This window comes from Falco rusticolus, chromosome 14 (genome assembly GCF_015220075.1).
Source record: "Falco rusticolus isolate bFalRus1 chromosome 14, bFalRus1.pri, whole genome shotgun sequence".
Taxonomy (NCBI): domain Eukaryota; kingdom Metazoa; phylum Chordata; class Aves; order Falconiformes; family Falconidae; genus Falco; species Falco rusticolus.
Window position 1 is genome coordinate 20528087 of NC_051200.1, and position 19799 is coordinate 20547885.

At 40.2% G+C, this 19799-nt stretch overlaps 1 protein-coding gene across 4 annotated transcripts in view; it reads right to left on the reverse strand.

Annotated features, from left to right (window-relative positions):
- DACH2 (dachshund family transcription factor 2) overlaps positions 1–19799 on the reverse strand; it is a 310852-nt gene that overhangs the window by 20124 nt on the left and 270929 nt on the right. The gene's annotated exons all lie outside the window — the stretch shown is intronic.

Sequence of the window (19799 nt, forward strand, 5' to 3'; positions counted from 1 at the left end):
TTAAAAATCCTTTAAATTTTGTGATGAATCAGTACTATCAACAAGGAACTCACATTTTTTGATAGGATAATTTAAACATATTTTAGGATAGTAAATGTATCTCCTTCTCTCAGATCCCTATGAGTACTACTTCCCCATGTATTCATTTAAACATCGAGTTAATTGCTAAAAACCACAAAATAAAAATCTAGCAGTCTTTAAAGCCAAACTCTGTAATTTCTTTAACTCTGCAATGTAAAAAAACCCCTAAAATCCTGTATGATATTCCAGGGAAATCCAGTCTATAGATATTATGTTCCTCCACTTGCGGAAATCAAAGAGTATCTTCTCAGCAACTGCTTTTTAGTAAAGCCTGCAACTAATGTACTGACCACACATACATGACATGAGTGTTTTCTAAGGGCAACTGTACAACCAGTCCTGATAGTTTCATTTTTCAAGTGACTTGGTCATATTAAAGCCTGGATTTACAATTAGACCACACCATATTCAAAGGTCTCCTTATTAAAAAAAAAAAAAAAAAAAAAAAAAAAAAAAAAAAGCCACCTCAAAAAGAACCTGACAACGATGAATTAAACCCTGGTGTCTCTACAGCAATACTCGTATGTAGTTTAACAAACTCCAGCAGTACCTACTGAGCAGCAAGCACTTTGTGCTGTGTTTCTAAAACACACCTACTAACAACGAACCAGAAGCACTAGCAGTTTTCAAGTATTCTTTGAAATCTCTGTTTAGGGAGTATTTTGTTTACCCTGTGTGAATTCATTAAATGGCACATCTTTATAATGATTCTTCAGGACTAAGAACAACAAAAGCCAGTAACCTCTACACATCTTTGTAGCTATCATTTTAGAGCTGTGTTCATGTAATTTAAACGATCCATTTAAAAATAAATTCTGGTAACATAGACTACAAAGTTTGTGCCAATTCAGATGCATCATTTCTCATATCTAAATATCTTTTATCAGTGGCCGAGTTTTGAAAATAAACTGGTTATTTGTCGCATATGATGCTACACAGAAATAATATCTATGCCATGGAGTCACAAGACTAAACAGAAGTGGCATCTGAAAAAGAAAGTAATACGTGAAGTATGCATAACAAAACTATAGCTGCTTTAAAATCTCTAGAAATCCCTACTATTTGGAGATGAAAGTAATAACATTAAATTGGCTGAAAGGAAAATTACTATTGACTGTGAAGACAGGTTGCATGGTCTATGGTTTGTAATGTTACTGTACAGCAGATTGAAGTTTCAAAATAGTATTACTCTTCTTTAAAGAGATAGACACAGCTAAATTAGGTGCTGCTTGCTGCAGTGAGGATCAAATGCAAAAAGAATCATATTTCATCAGACCTAGTCAACACCAGGAAAATAAATAGAAATATAAGAGGTATGCAGGCAATGATTCATTTTGATAATCTGGCCCAAGAGAGACACATAGAGACAGCACACAGATCTAAGCTTCTACCAAAAGACAAATAGGACACAGAGGGTGGGAATTGGGATGACAGTGTAGCAGAGGTCACATCGATTTTCAGCAGCAGTTTTCACACAGATGAGATAACCCTGGACTCTATTTGGCCCATTGTTCATATCCTACCTGTCCCAGAAGCAATAAATTTCCAAGTCCCAGAAAAAGGGCAGTAAAGAAGAAGGATTCTACTTATGACTTCTTATGATTAAGTTTTTGTGCTAACCAAACATGCTTTGCAGACCAAGGTCACATTGCATGTTAAAGTCTGTAATAGCTGAAAACTAGAAGAAGCATATTATGTTTTAGCGTATAGGGGCGGAAACTGTCAAACCATTCATCTTTTTTTTTTTTTGATTGAAATCACACTCTGCAAAGATGAATGATAAATGCATTAGAAATCTATTTCAATCTTGTAATAGGTCTTCACATCTGAATGGTGTCTACATCTTGCCTGTATTCTGAGTAAGTGCAGTTAGCCAGAAATTTATTAGCTAGACTTGAGAAATCATAAATGGTAAAGCAATTAAAAATGGCATGCGTTGGAAGCATTTTTTGTGGACTGTATCAAATGCGTCTCTTTAATAGAAAAAAAGATGTTGATTTAAGCATTTTGATTTTAAATAACACTAAAAATATAAATGCTAAAAGCTGCACTCACACATATAGTACAACAGAATAAGCAAGAAATAAAGCTAGGACAACTACAATCTAACCAAGGACACAAACAACCTTTCTATTTATTGAAGCAAAGTGGGAACTACTTTTATCAAGCCCGTTTGTTAAACCTGCCATGCTTTATAATAGCATTCAGGAATCCATTTAGAGTGCAGACTTTTTATTTTAATTTCTAGCTGGCATCCAGATGAATAGATGAAAGGAAGAATTATATTGCAGAGAAAAGAAATACACAGTAAACACTAACAGCGAGTGGAATATTATCCCAGGAAAGCACATGAAAATCTGCTAGAAAGTTTCTTGTTCTTAATCCAATATACCGAAGTATTTCATCTTCTGTCTTCTGCCTAAGTTGCAGAAACAGGGTTTGGAAAATGAAGCATCAACCTACGGACTAAACATAGCGCTGGGAACACAAGTAACGCGAATTGCTCCCTGCATGACAGTGCACGGCCCAAACCAACAGGCAATTTTATTTGCCAGCTGGTTTATATTCTTTCAGAAGGCATGTTTTTAAACCCATCACTCATATACCTGATACACTTGACATGTCACATCCCTCTCAAAACAAGGTAGAAGTATTAAAGCTACAGTTTACATCTTGTCTAACACTAGTTAGACCACCGAGTTATTTCTTCACAAACACTTCAAAAATGTATCTATCTGGAGCTGTGTAAGCATTATTCACCTGAAGTAGTTTACAGAATGTAACTCATGCATAAAATAAATATGTGGCATATGGAAAACAGAGTAACAATTTATACAAAATTTAGAGATATTAATCTGTTAGTTACTAACCAAGACATTTGATCTCAGAAAGCCTTCAGCCAGCATTAATAAGTGGGTTTTGGACATAGGTGCCAGATGGGTCACTCCTTTTCCTTGCCTGTGGCATAAAATTTAGATACCTAAGGACTAAAATGATTTACCACAATTATAAATCTTTAAGCTTCATATTGGAGTAATGGGGACTATATTTAATGGCCCATAGTTACAAAAGAACAGCTCACAGACACTCTGATGGACCTTTTTGACTTCTAATAAATAAAACCAGAGGATCTGCAATGTCAGCTGGGTTCTGTGTGCTACTCATGTTTGAAAATAACATACAGTCTTATTTGAAATAGCACTGTTTACCCAAAGGTCTTCCAGGATCATCCAAAGCGATGTATCTCTATAGTGGCAAGAGGTCCCTTGACTTCCAGTTCTGTATCTACCTCACAACAACAGCAATAGGCAGCAGTGTCTGAACATGGGTATTTTGACAGAATTAGGGCCCAAATTCTAAGTTTTGACTGCAAAAAGCAGTTTTTCCAAAAATTAAAACTTACTTGAATTTTAAATCTTGTCAATTTCTGTATTGCTTAATGAGAAACTAGATTTTTTTTTCTTTTACAGTAAGGTAAGTATGAAAACCCTGTAATCTGAGGCATTGTTTATTTCAACTATTTTGTATCTGTAAGTCTGCAAGGACAGGGTTATCTGTCTTCAGTGCCTTAATAACTCTGAAAAGCCTCCATAAACCTCTGCCTGCCTTTCTCTCCTTCACTCATTGCTTCTCTGCCAGGAGCTGAGCACTCCTGTTCATCAGTGAGAAAAGAGATACCTCCTCCTAACCTGGCACCAATCAAACTTAGAAATTTACTGCTTTAACCTTGTGATTCAGATGCCAAATTTAAAGCCACTGCTGTTTTTCTTAATTACAGTCCCTGAATGAACAGGGTCAATGAATGCAATTGGGGAGTAGCTGATTAATCCAGTACACTAGCTTTAAATCAGATTTTATTTCATTTTCAAATGATTGATACAACTTGATAGTGCACAAGCATTTTTCACGACTGAGCTTTGCCACAAAAATACCTTCACTTTAAAAATACTATCTCTATCTAATCTTTATATATACATTTCCAGGCTGCCTTAAAAGCTTTTGGAAACTATCTCAAAACACTAACATCAACTATGCTCTGCTTCACAGCATCCATGTCCAAGCTAGTATTCACCTATCCATTCTGAAATAAATTGATTTTGTCCTAAAGAAGCGTTTAATAAAACCTTTTCATTATTTTCAACACGGGGGGAAAAGTAGACCATAGATTCATAGAATCATTTAGCTTGGAAAAGACCTTCAGGATTATCAAGCCCAGCCCCTAACCCAGCGCTGCCAAGCCCACCACTGAACCCAAGCACCGCGCCTGCGGGGGTTTTGAGCCCCCCCCCCGGGGACGGTGACAGCACCGGGTCCCTGGGCAGCCTGTCCCCCTGCCCGGCCACCCTTTCCGCGAAGGAATTTCTCCTGAGATCCCCCCTGACCCTCCCCTGGCACAGCCTGGGGCCGTTCCCTCTTGTCCTGTCGCTGGTTCCCTGGGGGAAGAGACCGACCCCCCGGCTCCAGCCCCCTCAGGCAGCCGCAGAGCGATGGGGCCCCCCCGAGCCCCGTTTCTCCAGGCTGAGCCCCCCCAGCCCCCCCAGCCGGTGCCGCAGCCCCTTCCCCAGCTCCGTGCCCGTCCCTGGACACGCTGCAGCCCCTCAGGGTCTGTCCTGTGGCCTGGCCTGGCCCCAGAGATCTGTGTGTCCGAGTGGTGTAGCAGGTGGCTGATATTTCCCCTTGGACCATGGAGGCTTCGCTCTGCTGCCCATCCCTGTCTTCCAGCAGCTCAGGGGGCCGGACACACCGAGAACAACTGGTCTGACTATTAAAGACTGAGGCAAGGAAGGCATGAAGTTCCTCAGCCTTTGTCACTACGCTTCCCCCCTGCATCCAATAAAGGATGGAGATTCTCCCTACCCCTCCTTTTGTCACGCATGTATTTGTTGAAACGCTTTTAATTGTCTTTTACAGCCATGTCTGTTACATTTAGAGCAATGTGCTAGCTTAGGGAAAACGGAGTATTCCAGGCAGTAAAAAAAAGAGAGAGCAAACTGTACAAGCAACTCGTACCAAACCGTACCACCTTTCCACAGACCTGTTCTCAGGAATGATGAGGGTGTGCTTTCCTGAAGGACGTCACAAAGCATGCACTTAGTGTCTGAATAGGGGAAGGAGGCAAAAAGCAAAGAAAAGAGAATTTCACTAGAAAGGGCTGAAATTACAGTTTACAAACTGTCTTTATCTGTGCGCTCTTTATCAAGAGGTGTGTAATTACACAGCTTTGACATTTTCATCAATGTAGCCTCATTAATAACACAGAAAATTATACCTATTTATAACTTCAACATATTTACAATATACTCTGATGTTCACACGGCAATGATGGTAAAAACACCTGAAAATATTTTATTAATTCAAACCTCAAAAGAAAGCACCTGAGTTAGATGAGCTACTAGGTTTGTGATAATGAAAAAATGAAACTGAGAGGTGCAGCAATTCACTAGCCAGACATCAGAACTAGAGCAAGTAACTTCTGTCTGAAGTTCTGTATGTCCACATTAAGAAAACCAAATATAACTGATGTCACCTGAATAAATTCTGTTCATTAAAGAGAATTATAAGTACAATTAAGGCCACTAATAAACATAGAAAAAGCCTTAAAAAATGGTATATTTTATGTTCACAACAATTACTTACAATTTATAGTTTGTCTGTGGTGTTACTATCATACATGTTTTCTCCTAGGCAGGTTTTGGTAACCCGGATTCTGACACGTTTGAAGTTGTTCTGTGCTTTAAGTTGCTTCTACATAGAAGCTTAAGTACTACCGATCTGCATTTTCCATATGGCAATTTAAAGTAACTAGTTACTTCAGCTAGTAATAGTACCTTCTCATTCCTGACAATGCCAAGAAGCATTATTTCTACTGACAATAAAGAAAAGTGAAAATGTGAACTATTCAATGAGAGGCTAGTAATAGAATTACTGTGGCATGGAAGAAAGGAGGAAAATGAAACAAAATAAACAAAATCCTCCTCATAGCTATTATCAAGACATTATAATTTTTTTCTCAGCTAACTCTCCCATTAACACTCACAAAGGTTTTTTTCATAGTGTTTTTTAAGCATCAATGTAGTCTGACTATTCTTCTACCGAGATTTTAAACTGTCAGATGAGGATGGGTAGGAGGAACTTGCCAAGGAAAAAAAAAAAAAAAAGATTCTTCAATTTTCTTGGCGGATTCAGCTTTTCCCTATTAATGTTGAGATTATTTCTTCAACTATTTTGTTGCAAATATTTATGACTCCATATGGAACAACAGATGTTGAAGGGAAGGGAAAGCAGAAAAGACTTCATTTTCAGCAATTACCCTGCTACTTGTTGTCATACTGTAGGTGTTCTTAGTGCATCTATTTTACATACCACCCTGTCCTTTCACACACTGCAAAAATGTCAGCTTGGATAATTAATGTATTAACTTTAGTCCAAATAATTTCCACAATATTCATCTATGGAAAAAAACCCCAACATACAAAGTGGACAACAGGAGGAAGAAATCAGGAAGGATGGGGGAGGATAGGAACTGCTTTCCCAGTCCTCCTGGAATATCTGATCAGGAATCAGTGTCTTGCAAAGCTGCATTAGGTACTGAAAACAAAATCCTTCCCTTTTCCCCTTTGAGACAGATTCCAGTGACTGCCACCACGGACAGACACCACACAAGAAACAGAAAAGCCAAGCTATCTAAGAAGCAGTACAATAAACAGTAAAATTACTGCATAAGGAAGGTGAAGAAACACGGGCTGGGTGTGATGAGGATAAACAGAAACAGGTTGATGGTATTCAAGCTGAAGAAATGTCTGTTAACTGAACTGTCAGCTTACTAGCACAGGCATCCGGAGCTGGCTGGAGAATATCGGTCCCCGGCATGCAGACGGCGAGGTCCACTCGCAGGCAGAATCGTACCTGCTCCGCCAGCTCCTGGCTGAACACAGCCGCGATCAGCGAGCAATGTGTTCCAACGAACAAACCGTGCTTTTGCATGTAGCCAGCAGCCCCACATGGGGAAACCAGGCAGGAAACAGAGGGAGAAGGGTACTACCCCAACCCCAGCGCCATGCTAACTACAGCTACGTGGTTTCTGGACGGCAGGTAGCTCCCAGTTGGTGTAACTTGCCGACTGGGAAGCCCAAGCTGGCAGCTGTCTGCGAAGCCACCTTGAAGCGTGAGGCACGCCGCTGCCGGCAAGTCCGCTGCCACCATGCACGCCTGTAAACGCAGCGCTCCGGAGCTGACAAGCAAAACTGTGTGCCCAAACAAAGGCCGCCTGCCTCCACAGTTAGGCAAGCTCTTTCATGTTCCACTCATAATAAAAACATACAACGTGTTTGTAAATAATTTTCATCATCTACTCCCTTTATTGCACTATTTGGTAGTGTAACTAGTAATCTGAAACAGATCTCATTAGAAAGATTCCATTTTTTCCTATTCACAAAACCCACACAACTATATAAATGCTTCCAGATAGCTGTGATTAGTGGGACCAAATTTTCACCAGTGTGGCACATGGGCCTGTGTTCCCATTTTGCACCCGATTAACTCCACCTGCCCGCTAAAGCTGCACATGTGCCACCAGGAAAGGCTTTTCTGAAGGTGTCTGCCTGGTCCAGGCAACTATTCAAATGTCATCTGTGCATATGCCGGGTGCAAGTCTGTGTTGCTAATGTCAGGCAAAACCAGGCCGGAGTCAAGCTTCTGGGGCCCAGGCAGTAAACATAAATCCTCCCTGGCCATAAGCAAATCTAAAGGCCTACAGAACTGAGTAGTAAGGAATGTTCTTCCCTGACAGCAAAGCTTAGTGATCACCAGCACAACTAACTGGTAGCCAGGGAGCTAGTCACTGCGCTCCGGGTGCCATCGGAATAAGGTAAAGGAATTCTAAACTTCAAAATTAGTAAGTATTTTTACATTTTTAATATGTTTGTCTTCCATAGGATTATTCACAGATTATTGTAATATATATACACTATATATAATTATTTTATATAGAGATTATATATGTATTATATGATTTATGCTAACACAGTGATTATGACACACAAGGTACTTCATCTCTCGACATATTCTAAAATAGTACCAAACTAATACCAGCATTATTACTGTTGAGTTCAGTTTTTCAAAGCACACTTATCACAGCAGTTAAGTCCTCCAAATATTTGAAGCAGGCAGAGCACTCCATTTCCTGGATATTCCTGGATAATTATTCCTGCTTTATTAAGGTTTATTTTACAACTGTGTAAAATAGGTTATAAAGGACAATTCTGCTATTATGTCCTCCCCTGCTTAGGCTTAATAAATATTATATTCCACACCATCCATTAAAGCCAAGCAGTGGAGAAAATAGGAGTGGTAGTAATCTCCTCCACAGATGTAAAATACCTTTAATAAAATAAGGGTGTATAACAGTCAGGAACAAATTACTGAGGTCTGCTTTAATAAAATAGTACCCTTAAAGAAGTATTACTCTTAAGGTACTGACATTCCCACTGGTGATGCAGTGCATCCTTTCAAAGCAGTATAGCTTGTTAAAATGGCAAGATATCTTTTTGCAATAGAGTGTTTGTGTCCAGGCAGATACAAGGTTTGTATAGAATGCATCCAGGGAGCCATAAAACTGGTGGGAAACATATTTCTCCGTGGTATTTTAGTACTTCGAAAAATTCAATCACTGGGAAAAAATGTTTTGCTGTAAACATCTGAAGAGCCTTATAAAAGCAATGGCTTCCCACAGCACCTGCTTAAATAATCTTAAGAGGGAGTGAGTATGTCTTTGCTCATCTTCTAAAACTTGTAGAAAGCATCTCCTATTAATTTCCCTGGTGCTGTCAGGCCAGGGCACTTTTAATCAGGAATAATTATGAGTGCAATTGGGGGATGTTCACTCGCAGGATTTTTGCACTGGAGGAGTAAGACAACTTTCAAAACTGATCGCTAGGAGAAATACGATTACCTTAACAGGAAAATATACCCAGAAAGATGATTACCTTAAAAGTTGCCTTCTGAATGAATTATGAATTGTTCAGATGTCAGCAATGAAGTACTCTGCTTATATATCCTAGCGTTTGAATTCAGTGCAGTTGCACATCGATTTTTACAAACCTTGATTATTAAGAAGCATGAGAAATTCATCCCTTTTTAATTTACTTTCTAAGTGTTTTAATTCTACAGGTGAGTAGCAGTTCTGTGCTGTACGTGGTATCAGTAGGATTCCTGACACAGCTCTGCTGCAGGCTTCCACAGAGCACTCAGCCTTGCACCAGCTGCTCAGCCCTCCCAGCTGCACACAGCAGGGGCAGGGGGCACGGGGCTGCCCCCCCCCCCCGCTCTGCCCGCAGCACCCAGGGTCGTGCACAGAAGAAGACGCGCACCCATCTCCCACCCGGGGCGACGCCAGCCCGGTGTGCGCGGCACCTCACCCAAGTGCCGCTGTTAGACAGTGCCAGTATCTCCAGCTGGTAGGAAAGGTCACAGAACTGAACCCTAACGCAACCCAGCCTCCTGGGCTAAGAAATGGTCACAATTTGGCTTACCCCAGCCCTCCTCCCCTCTTCAGCTAAGAGGGCAAGTAATAGGCCCTCTGATAGAAACGTTGTCCTGGCGTATCGGTATTACATCTCAGTGACAGGATGACTAGGCTCACATATATCAGCGTTACAGCAGCTCTCGGTGTGGAGAGCCGCATGTCCATGGCAACGTAGCACAACTCTTCGCCACCAAACAATTACATGATGCTCTGGGGAAAGACAAGTTTTCCGAGCACACAGCCGATCTATCAAAAGGGAAAACTCTTTCTGACCCAAATGGCAGCTGCGATCAGAGTATATAAATGTAAGCTAACCACCAAGTAGTCCACATCCACTACTTTGCAACCTAATAACTGTTAAGTCTACTGCTGCCACTTATCCTGAGATCTTTTAAAAGATTAAATACGGGGGAAAGGAAAGAAAAAGGAAAACTTCCTGCAGAAAGCAGCAGCCATCTGACATCGATCTGCTGTACTCTTCCTTCAGGTCAGCCCGCGGGGAGGCAGGGAGCTGGGCGGCCACACGCTTCAGCCTCTCACCTTTCAGGCACAGCACCTCTTCAGCAGCGATCCCCAGTACATACCCCAGACAAAACATCACTTGTGAAAAAGTGCTAAAGTATTTAAACCACAAGAGGCTAATTCCAGGGTCCTGCAGTCTCCCCTAACAGGTTGCTACTACAGTGCAGCAGTACAATTCCCAGCAACTGACCAACATCTTTCCTCTGCTCTTCTCTCTGCCCAAGACCTCAGACATAAAGCTATGCTCTGCTATGGAATGTGGCATATAGCAAAGTCTGGCAGTAAAGCCCTGTTTCTTCAGCTAATTTTATTAGTAACAGCCTAATATCATCTGAAGGCAAAGCACAAAAGCTAGAGAACTGAGCAAGGAAGACCCACCGCACCTCCCCACGCCCCCTGCCCCAGCCATGTGTATGTACAATCCTACTCTTTCCGTGATCTGGCACTGCAAACCAATCACTCCAGGAGAATTTTAAGAAACGTCACCAACCTCTTGCCTCTAAACCACTATAATTTACAGTAGACTTGAAGACAAACAAAAAATGCCACATCATCATTACTAAATAAAAGCTACTAAACAGATTTTTGGATCAATCTCTTGGATTTACATGCTTCTCAATTAAAAACAAGATACAAACCAAAACAAATTACACAGAAACCCAGTACTCCAGACTTCTCACGCATTCACCAACAGATTTCAAACTGGCCTTGGATTTGGTTGGTGGCTGAAAAATCCAGCTTCATGGACCTGCCAGCTTCTGTGGCTTGCAGATGAGGCAGCTGATGCCTGGAGAGGCGGGGAAGTGTCTACATCGAGCTCTGCAGCTGGCTCCCGAGGAGAGACACGAGGGGAGAGAAAACTGCACCATCTTAGGCACCCTCCTACTGCAAATACAGCTGAAAACCCAATCGTGACCAAAAGCAAAAATACCTCGCCCATATTCAGTAAAAAAAGTGAGTAACTACAAAGTATCAGTTATCTGCATTTTCTCCAAATGACAGAAATAATGTTCTGCACTCCATCAGTCCTTCTAGTGGGATTCCCACCAGGTCAGCTAGGAGCATGACCTTATTGGTGTTTGTAAGTCATATTCAAAACTCCATAAGCATAAAATCCTTTAAAAATGTTTAGGTTTTGATTACTGTTACTGTGACTTCAGGCTTTTAGCAACCAAAGCATTTTCCTTTTAAAACCAGCTTACTCCTTTTGCAGGGCACATTATATTTTCAGTTTGGTTTATTCTACCTCCTTGCTTTGAAACTGTGCATTACTTGAGAGAGGAGCTGACATACCCATTTCACGACAGTGCACAAAATGAAGCTTAATGAATCCCAAATGCAACGTACTTCATGTGCTAAAATCAATGTACGTTGCCTGCTACAGTATCTCCCTGTGAAATTGAGGCATTTGCTCAGAAATTTCTATCTCAACAGGGTCTTTTCTTTTTTTGTAGTGCTTAACTGCCTTTTGTCTGCTCTTGTCTCCCTCCAGTGTTGCTCAGATGGCAATCTTTTATTCCTTGTGCAAACTCATTTGGAAAATGCTGGATGGGCTACAGCTGTGTACTGCTATGTAAGGTCTAATACATGTCAAGCAGTGCTTTATACATGCTGAATAAACACAATGAAACAATGTTTTAATTGATTATTAAAAAGGCAGGGTTCTAGACTGAAAGTAGTATTTAAAATCAGATTTAATCAGCTAGTTTTGTAAAATTCTGAAAGATATTGATGCTACACGCTGCCGTTTGAGCTCTAAAGTTTTCACAAAGGTTACCGCAACCCAAAGTGACAAAGCTATTTCTGGGTACTTTATGTAAACGTGCAAGTCTGCAGCTGATGAAAAACAAGCAGTGGATCAAAATACTAATGAAGCATGAAACTTACCTGGAAAGGTGTTTTCCCCACAGATCTAAGAAATTAAATAAAGTACATGTTTTTCAAGAGCCAATCTCTGTTCAGGTACTGCAGAACCTTTGCAGCTTAGTTGTTCTCAAAGTGACATATGTTCTTGCCTTTATGATGTATAAGGTCTGGATTAATACTCTCCAGTAGTAAATACTGACTTGAAATCAATCTGCATTGCTTCTAACAAAGCTATCAAAGCTGGAAGTGCAGGCTAGAACCATTAGAAGTCTCTTTAAAGGATTTGTTTAAACCGACAACTATTAGACGAAGCAAGTGAAATTGTTTTGAAGTCCCAAAGTCAGAAATAGTAATAGTAATAATACAGAAAATTAAGCAATTGGTAATCAAAGTAATTGTAGTACCCAAAAAGGTGCCTCTAACCCACCACAGGACCCTACTTGGGGAATCACAGATTTTTTTGAAGGTTTGGGCAATGATTAATTTGAAATGAAATTCAGTCTAAATTCTTTATACCAATAAACATTCTCCACTGACTATTTTTCCGTGGCACCCCAGGAATCTATGTGAAAAATGCATTGTGAAGCAGCTGATTATTTTTTTTTCTTTTTCCCCTCAAACAAAAAATGCCAATGTTGTCCTGAAATTTAGGTTGCAAAAACTAGTCATGTCTAATAAGTGGCAGCAAACTTAATGTAAGTTCTATTAAGAACCTTCATTAGCTTGAAGTACATGGATTATCAATCAAATGAGAAATAAGCATGGTGCAGATGAAAATGGCAAACTGCTATAATTACAAATGATGTTTTGTGCATGATCGTGTCTCAAGAATTGTTACAGAATGCTGTGGAAAAAAAAATCATTTGTATCCACAGTCCAGAATAATATGGGCTATTACAATGATGTACTTTGGAGCAGAAATGTCATTTGTTATGTTTCACATTGTTTCTGTTCTATCCACTGAATCTATATTTTGTTTTATTTTTTAAAAAGGATGAATTTGCTTTAGAGAACTGACAGCTTATATAAATATTTTAGTTTTGCTTGCAAGTAACAGGAAAAAAACCACGGTATAAAACTCAAGCTCCAAGTTCCCCAGAATGCCTACTGAGAATAAATTCTATGTTTATTTGTATTTCATTTTCCTTGAACAACTGCTTTTCCCTTGGGTATTTATTAAAAGCATAAAAAGAACGAGCCAAGTTCACTTCTCAATAACATCCATTCAGCATTGTTGAGGCTTGTAAAATTGCGCTAGACTAGCCAAGGGGAAAATTTTACTCACTATTTAGTAAATATATATAATTTTTTTTCTGGTTGAGATGATACATTGTTCAATCTTTAAATTCTCTGTCTGCTCCTGCTTATCAAAGAAGAAAAAGCAGCCCTTTTCTTATAGATTTGTGAGCTCACATAGGAATAGAGATGATGCATACGCTCTATTTGCTCATTCTGTCCTGGGTTACTTGGGGCAGCCCTACACTCAGCATTTCCCATCGGACCTGTAGAAGACTTGAGCAAAGCTTCCATCAACTCCACTACACAAAGAACTAGTTAAATTGTCTTCGGTACTATTTGCCTGAAGATTCTAATAAATAATCTTATTTGACCTACATTCTAAATCCACAGATTGAGGAAGCATTAGCAGCAGAATGGCTTACAGTGAATTTGGCCATTGGGAAGGTCTACTCTCAGTGCAAGGTTGGAGGAACATTTCCATACTGCAAACGGTGCGTGACACAGACATCCACTTTCAAAACCACAAAAAAATGCAGTGACACAGAAGCTGCTGTCTGGGCTACAACCACAGCTGAGACGGTTCACCATGCAGCAGCCAAGCTGCCTCCACACCGTGCCCTTCCCCCCTCCTGCACCAGGCTTCCATCAGGTCCCGCTGGGCTACCCAGGGGCACCCCACACCTACCAGTGCAGATGTTTTAAAACTGTCCTGGTACACGACAAAACGAAAAACACAATTCCCATTACGTAAGATCACTTCTCTCTTCGCAGTTGACCATCACCGTGGGTTTTGTACAGTTTGATTGTCTTTTTCAATGGAGCTTGCAGCAAAAGTCACTTGACACTAACGCTGCTGCACGCAACGACAACTCCTCTGCAGTACGTGGCCAGGAGTGGGGGTTAGTGCTTCTTGCCCGCTACTCCCAAAGAAATTACAGTTTATAGCTTGTTAGTAGAAAAATGATGTCTTTAAGATCTAAGCCAATGTTTTCAGAAATATCATGGATTGTCTTTATTGCCAGCATAACAAACCTCCCAAAATATAATAGCCAGTAATGTGACCATTGCCCTTGGCAGCACCATTAAACTGGGCAGTGAACTACTTCAAATAGCTGCGAGTGTTAAACATTAGTTCTGCCTTAAGTAGGTTGATTTTAGCAGTCAAATGTGCACTGCAGTCTATCTGAACATTAAAAGCACCTTTCAAACTTAATTTTACAGAAATGTTAACGACCAGAACAAACTATTGAAGGCAAAAAAGAAAAGTAATTATTTCAACAGATGAAAGGAAACAGTAAATTAACACTCCTGTTTTAAAAGGGGGCTCAGTAACTTATCTGCTTTAAGGAAATGCCATTACTGAATGTACTATGGATATTTCGCTTAACATGTTTGTGGGTTGGGGTTTCTTTTCTCTTCTGGCCATTAAAAATGAGGTTTGAGAAAGAAGGAGAGCAGTAAATCTTTAATCGAAATACAAGTTCCAGAAATGCTTTATCAAAATCCAGCAAGAGAACTGGTTCCTAAATATCTATGTTATGTGCCATGTACATGTATGTACATGCAGTGAGGGAAAGGGAAAAAACTGACAGAACAGAACAAAGCCTTCCACAGCGACAACCTTGATGTCCACAGAGGCCTCTAAAGACTATAGAAATGAATATGACAGAACTAGAATGACTCAGAAGTATTCCTAATATACCACCAGTGCCTAAGTACATTAATAAAAAAGACAGCTAAACTAATCCTTTTATTACATTAAAAAATATCTAAATTTGTCATAGCTTAGAAAATGTTAAGCTGTTTGTTTTAAAATACAAAACATACCTTTCTTTTAATGAGCTATTATTCAGTGCAATTTTGAAAACTGTTTAAAAGCAGTCACTGGCTTGCAAGCAAGATTTTCTTACCATATGTGTTGCAATATGGAAGCAGATTGTAGACATTTCCAAAAGGAATTTTAGATATATATTTTAAATTATTTTACAGCAAAATTTAGGTGATCGTGGGTTTTTTCGTGGACGTGCATTTTCTGAACAATAAAAAATGTACTGATATAAATGTGGAGTTTGAAAATAATTTATTCTGCATAATCAGCATAGCTACATATGCTTTTCATTCTGAAATCACTCATTCGCAGACTTCAAATGATGAAATGGTAATTATTCCTCTGACTTATAGATGTCCACTTTGAAAATACGGTCAACAGTAAGATTTGTTCAGCAAAGCTGCAATGCTGATGAAAGGGGCTTTAATCTTGTGTTTTAATTAATAGTTTTTCATAAAGGATACCCTAGTAGATAAAGATATGGCATTGTATCGTGTATGTATCAGTTTGCAAGCGTTTATGCATATGTCTAGAGATACTTAATGCTACACACACACACACACATGTATTCATATAAGACATATATGACCTAAGAGGAAAGGAAAGAACTTCTTTCAGAATTTAACAATACTGAAGTAAATGGAGAATCAGACGGTCAGGAAAAACTGATGATGCAGTCTCAATGACTTTGACAGTAAAGCCAATTTAAAGTAGTTCCCACGCCCTATAGCACAGCTTATCTGACCCTCTGTGAAAATCTTCTGGATGCCTATTTTTAAACTGCATCATATAAATAGTCTCTTCACTAACACCTCTGGATGATACAGGATTATCATTCTGGGAAGCCATTTCCTTGCTTAAGGTATTTTGATGTGGAAATATACGCAATCTGGTTCATTCTTACCATTACTTAAATCATGGCAGTTAATGTCATTTCACATAAAAATAGGGGTGAGTTGTTTAAGGCCCTTTTCACTAGCTGAATGAAATAGATTATCTTGTGCAATTTAAAGAAGAAATTTAGGAAAGCATGGAGAGGTACACAGAGCACAGCCTTTGATGGACAGAGTACAGGTAGGTAGCATGCCAAGGAGAACAGCCTGCCTGGCACTAACTGGCAGGCTGGGCACTGGGGCTGGAAGCAACCCTACCGACATGACCAAGTCAGAAACCTGCCAAAGCAGAAAGGCAAGTTTGGTGGGAAGTCACTGCATCGAGGCTATGTCAGGAGAGAAGATCATTTGGGAGATGATCAGAATCACAGAACGGTGGAGGCTGGAAAGCACCTCTGGAGGTCATCTCGTCCAACGCCCTGCTCTGGCAGTGCCACTGACACCTGGCTGCCCAGGTCTGCCTGAAAAATGTAAGTGGCAGAGAAGGTAAGGTAGACTTCAAGCTCAAGGTATTTAAAACTGGCCAGAAAAAATGAGGTATGACTGGCAGAGGGCTGGCAGCTAAGCAATTACTGGCACGAAAGGAGAAATCTACTTCACAAATTAACTCTTGCTTTAGTAGCTTCTGTTCCTTTGAGGGTACTGAGGGGACAATTCAAGGAATAAGCAATAGCCGAAGACAGTATTATATGGTGGAAACCCTTGAACCTTTGTATTGGACCCACTTGGAAACTGCCAGACACACTGCCCAAAGCGAGCTGCAGCCTGCCACCTTTGTGTCCATCACCCACATGTTGGATCAGTAATTACTTGGTATGCAGTTGTGACAAATACAACCACATTCAAGCCTTCGAACAGTAACTCCTACTTCTTCAAACCCACTGTGACAGTACTGTTGCTATAAACACATCTGCCTCAAATATTAGGGTAAGAAGTATTTGTGAGCCAGCAGTCCGAAATGCTAAGTTTTAGCTGCACACAGCAAGGCACACACTTATTTAAAAATAAATGTGAAATTCAGTCTTCCACAAAAGAAGCAGTGTCATGAGAAAACTCAGGCTTTAAGTTTTGTAAACACTGCGTTTTCAATATTGGAGTGTCAGTCTTCATTCACTCTCTGACAAGGTTGTCAATCAAACAGCAATCTAGTTTTGTAAGACTTTAACCAAAGATCAAAGCAATGATACTGCTGAGTTCACATTACCTTCCCAGAGATAACCACTTGAACACCTTCATAGTGCTGCATCGATATTAACTTTGCACCATTCCTTCCAAGCAAATAAAACAGGACGAAGTCTGACAGCCCTTCTGGCTTCTGCTCTCAGCCCATATCTAAACCGAGTCCCAGGCCCCATCCCCTGAACCCCTTTGAACTGCCACCTGCATATTGAAGCGGAGGACTGCAAGACTTCCATTCAGTTAAACTTTCGTCAATTAAGAAGAAAATGAAATGTGCTTTCTGTCTCCTTTGGGAAACACACTGAATGTCTTTGACTCAATAACAATAGTTGGGCAATAAAAAGATGAGTGAGCAAAATGTGGTATATCATCGTTTTGCTTTTGACTTCAGCCCAATGGCAAATGAAAGGCATCCAAAATCAATTTCAAGAAGCTAATAAATTCAGTATGTGAAAGCAGTGAAAATATAACTTTTGCAACCTCATCATCAGGCTGATTTCTAAGCAAAGCTGGCCCTAATTCCTGCACACTATGTCACCCATATTTTCAGTTTCATGCAGGTAATATACTATTTCTACAGAGTTCATATTCTGAGACTAAACGTAGAGATACATATATATATATATATCTTCTTTCCACAAACATATGTCCTGGTAATATTGTAATAAAAATCTGAATGTACTATGCCCGGGAAATCATGTCGATTATTATCAGTTACTTCCTCCGGTAACGGTGAAAGAAAGGTGACGGCTAACGCGGCACACAAGGGCACGCTGCAAGCAGAACGACTGCTTTCCACAGCCCCACAGAACGTGCAGAACAGACTCTTTATGGCAGCACGGGGAGGGGGCTGCTGGCGTTTTTATTTGCTTGTTAACTGACTGAGAAGCTTGCCAGACCATGCCCATCTAAAAGCAAGATTCCAAAGGGAAATGAATTGACTGTAATTTCAATATAATTTAAAGTACTCCTTAAGCAATGCTGAACGCCCTCAATATATAGCTTCTGATCTTCCCAGGAAAAATACAGAGGGCTTCCACTTACTCCAAACAGTTAGTTCAAATTTACATGAGAAGAAAATTCAATCCACAGTTTCTACCATGACCTAAGAAACCTTGATTCAGGGTCAAGTCCATCCAAATGATTCAGTGGCAACTGCTCTTAAGCGCTCGCTGGCCTTTACCAGGGGGCTTCGTACAAGACGTGATTTTGCAATGCAATTACAAATAAACTACTTGAGAAAGGGAGGGATGGCACGGATGTACCTCACCTGGCTTGTAAGGCCAGTGCTAACGCCTACGACAGCAGTGACGATGTACCACCCTTAGCTACGCACCAGACTTGCACATGCAGCATAAAAAATTGCCAACAAATGTCAAACCAAGGCATGCGAACAAGCGGCTGTACAGCAGGCCTGGGAACTGCAGGTCTCTATTGGAAAAAACCCAGAATTTCTGAGAGCAGCAGTTTCTCCTGACACAGCCAATCTACGTGATGCCTTTTGGATATTTTGTTGATCTGAACCAACTGCAGACAGCGATATTACACAAAGTCAATTACACTTATCTAACTCACTTAGAAGCCATTAACAGTGTTAACATTTTCTTGGGGTGCAGTACTCATTTAAAAAGAACAAAAAAATTTTTAAAAATCCACAGCAAAACTGAACAGGTTTCTGACCTTGGAGATTTCTATGTCAATATATGCATTTGTTTCCTGTAGAAAAAGAAGACATAAAGAGAAAAAAAAGGCAGTTGGCAGGAAGCAAGCTGGGTGCTGGACAGAGCTTGAATTGGCAGAGGAAGACGTGGCTAGAGATTGTAGCTGAAGATGAGGGTGTATGTGGACCGGGGACATGTGCGAGTCTTAGAAAACAGTAGGTGGAGAAAAGTGTGGAACAGAATTATATTTAAAGGGGAGAAGTTAGAACTAGGTGAGAACAGTAAAGGAATCACACTTGGAGTGTAAAATACTGCTTTTGTCACTCAGTTCATACTGTGAACATGTCCGGGTTTTTCCTTCTCAAGGCAGAAGCACTGGGAAATGCTGTTCTTACTCTATTTCTTCACTATCATCCTCCTCAGATGGTGGCAGCTTTTGGTAGCCTAGACTGTTATTATGGGACCTGGGACAACTATTTCCTCACACTGCAGAAAACACTATGTCTATTTTTCATGCTAGAAATATCAGATCTTGTTTCCTCTGTCTTTACACCAGGATTTTACTGACCAGATGAAAATAAGTGACTATAAAACCCAACTCAAATCTGAATCACACCATAAACCCCCCTCTTTTGTATTTGTTGTATCTATTTTACCAGTTCACCTCTAATTTTAATAAGCAAGAGGAAACAGTAATTTTTTGTCTCAAACATTGTTTCTTCAGCTGAAGACAGTTTGTGCCATGCCTGCTCTCCACACTTTCAGCTTTTTAAAACACCTCCAGCAAAAACAGAAAGTCTAAGAGATTATGTTACTGATATTTCTGTAATGCCAAATAAGCACAAGGGTATCTTTCAAATCTCTTCTGCAGATAAAGCAGGTTACAAAGTGTGTGTGTATATCTACAAGTCACCTTTGAAATAACAGCTCGTCGGTGCATGTGTAACCGTCTCCCAGACTCCTTAACGCTGCTTCCATGCTTGTGTCGCCTTGCCTTTCTATGCAAC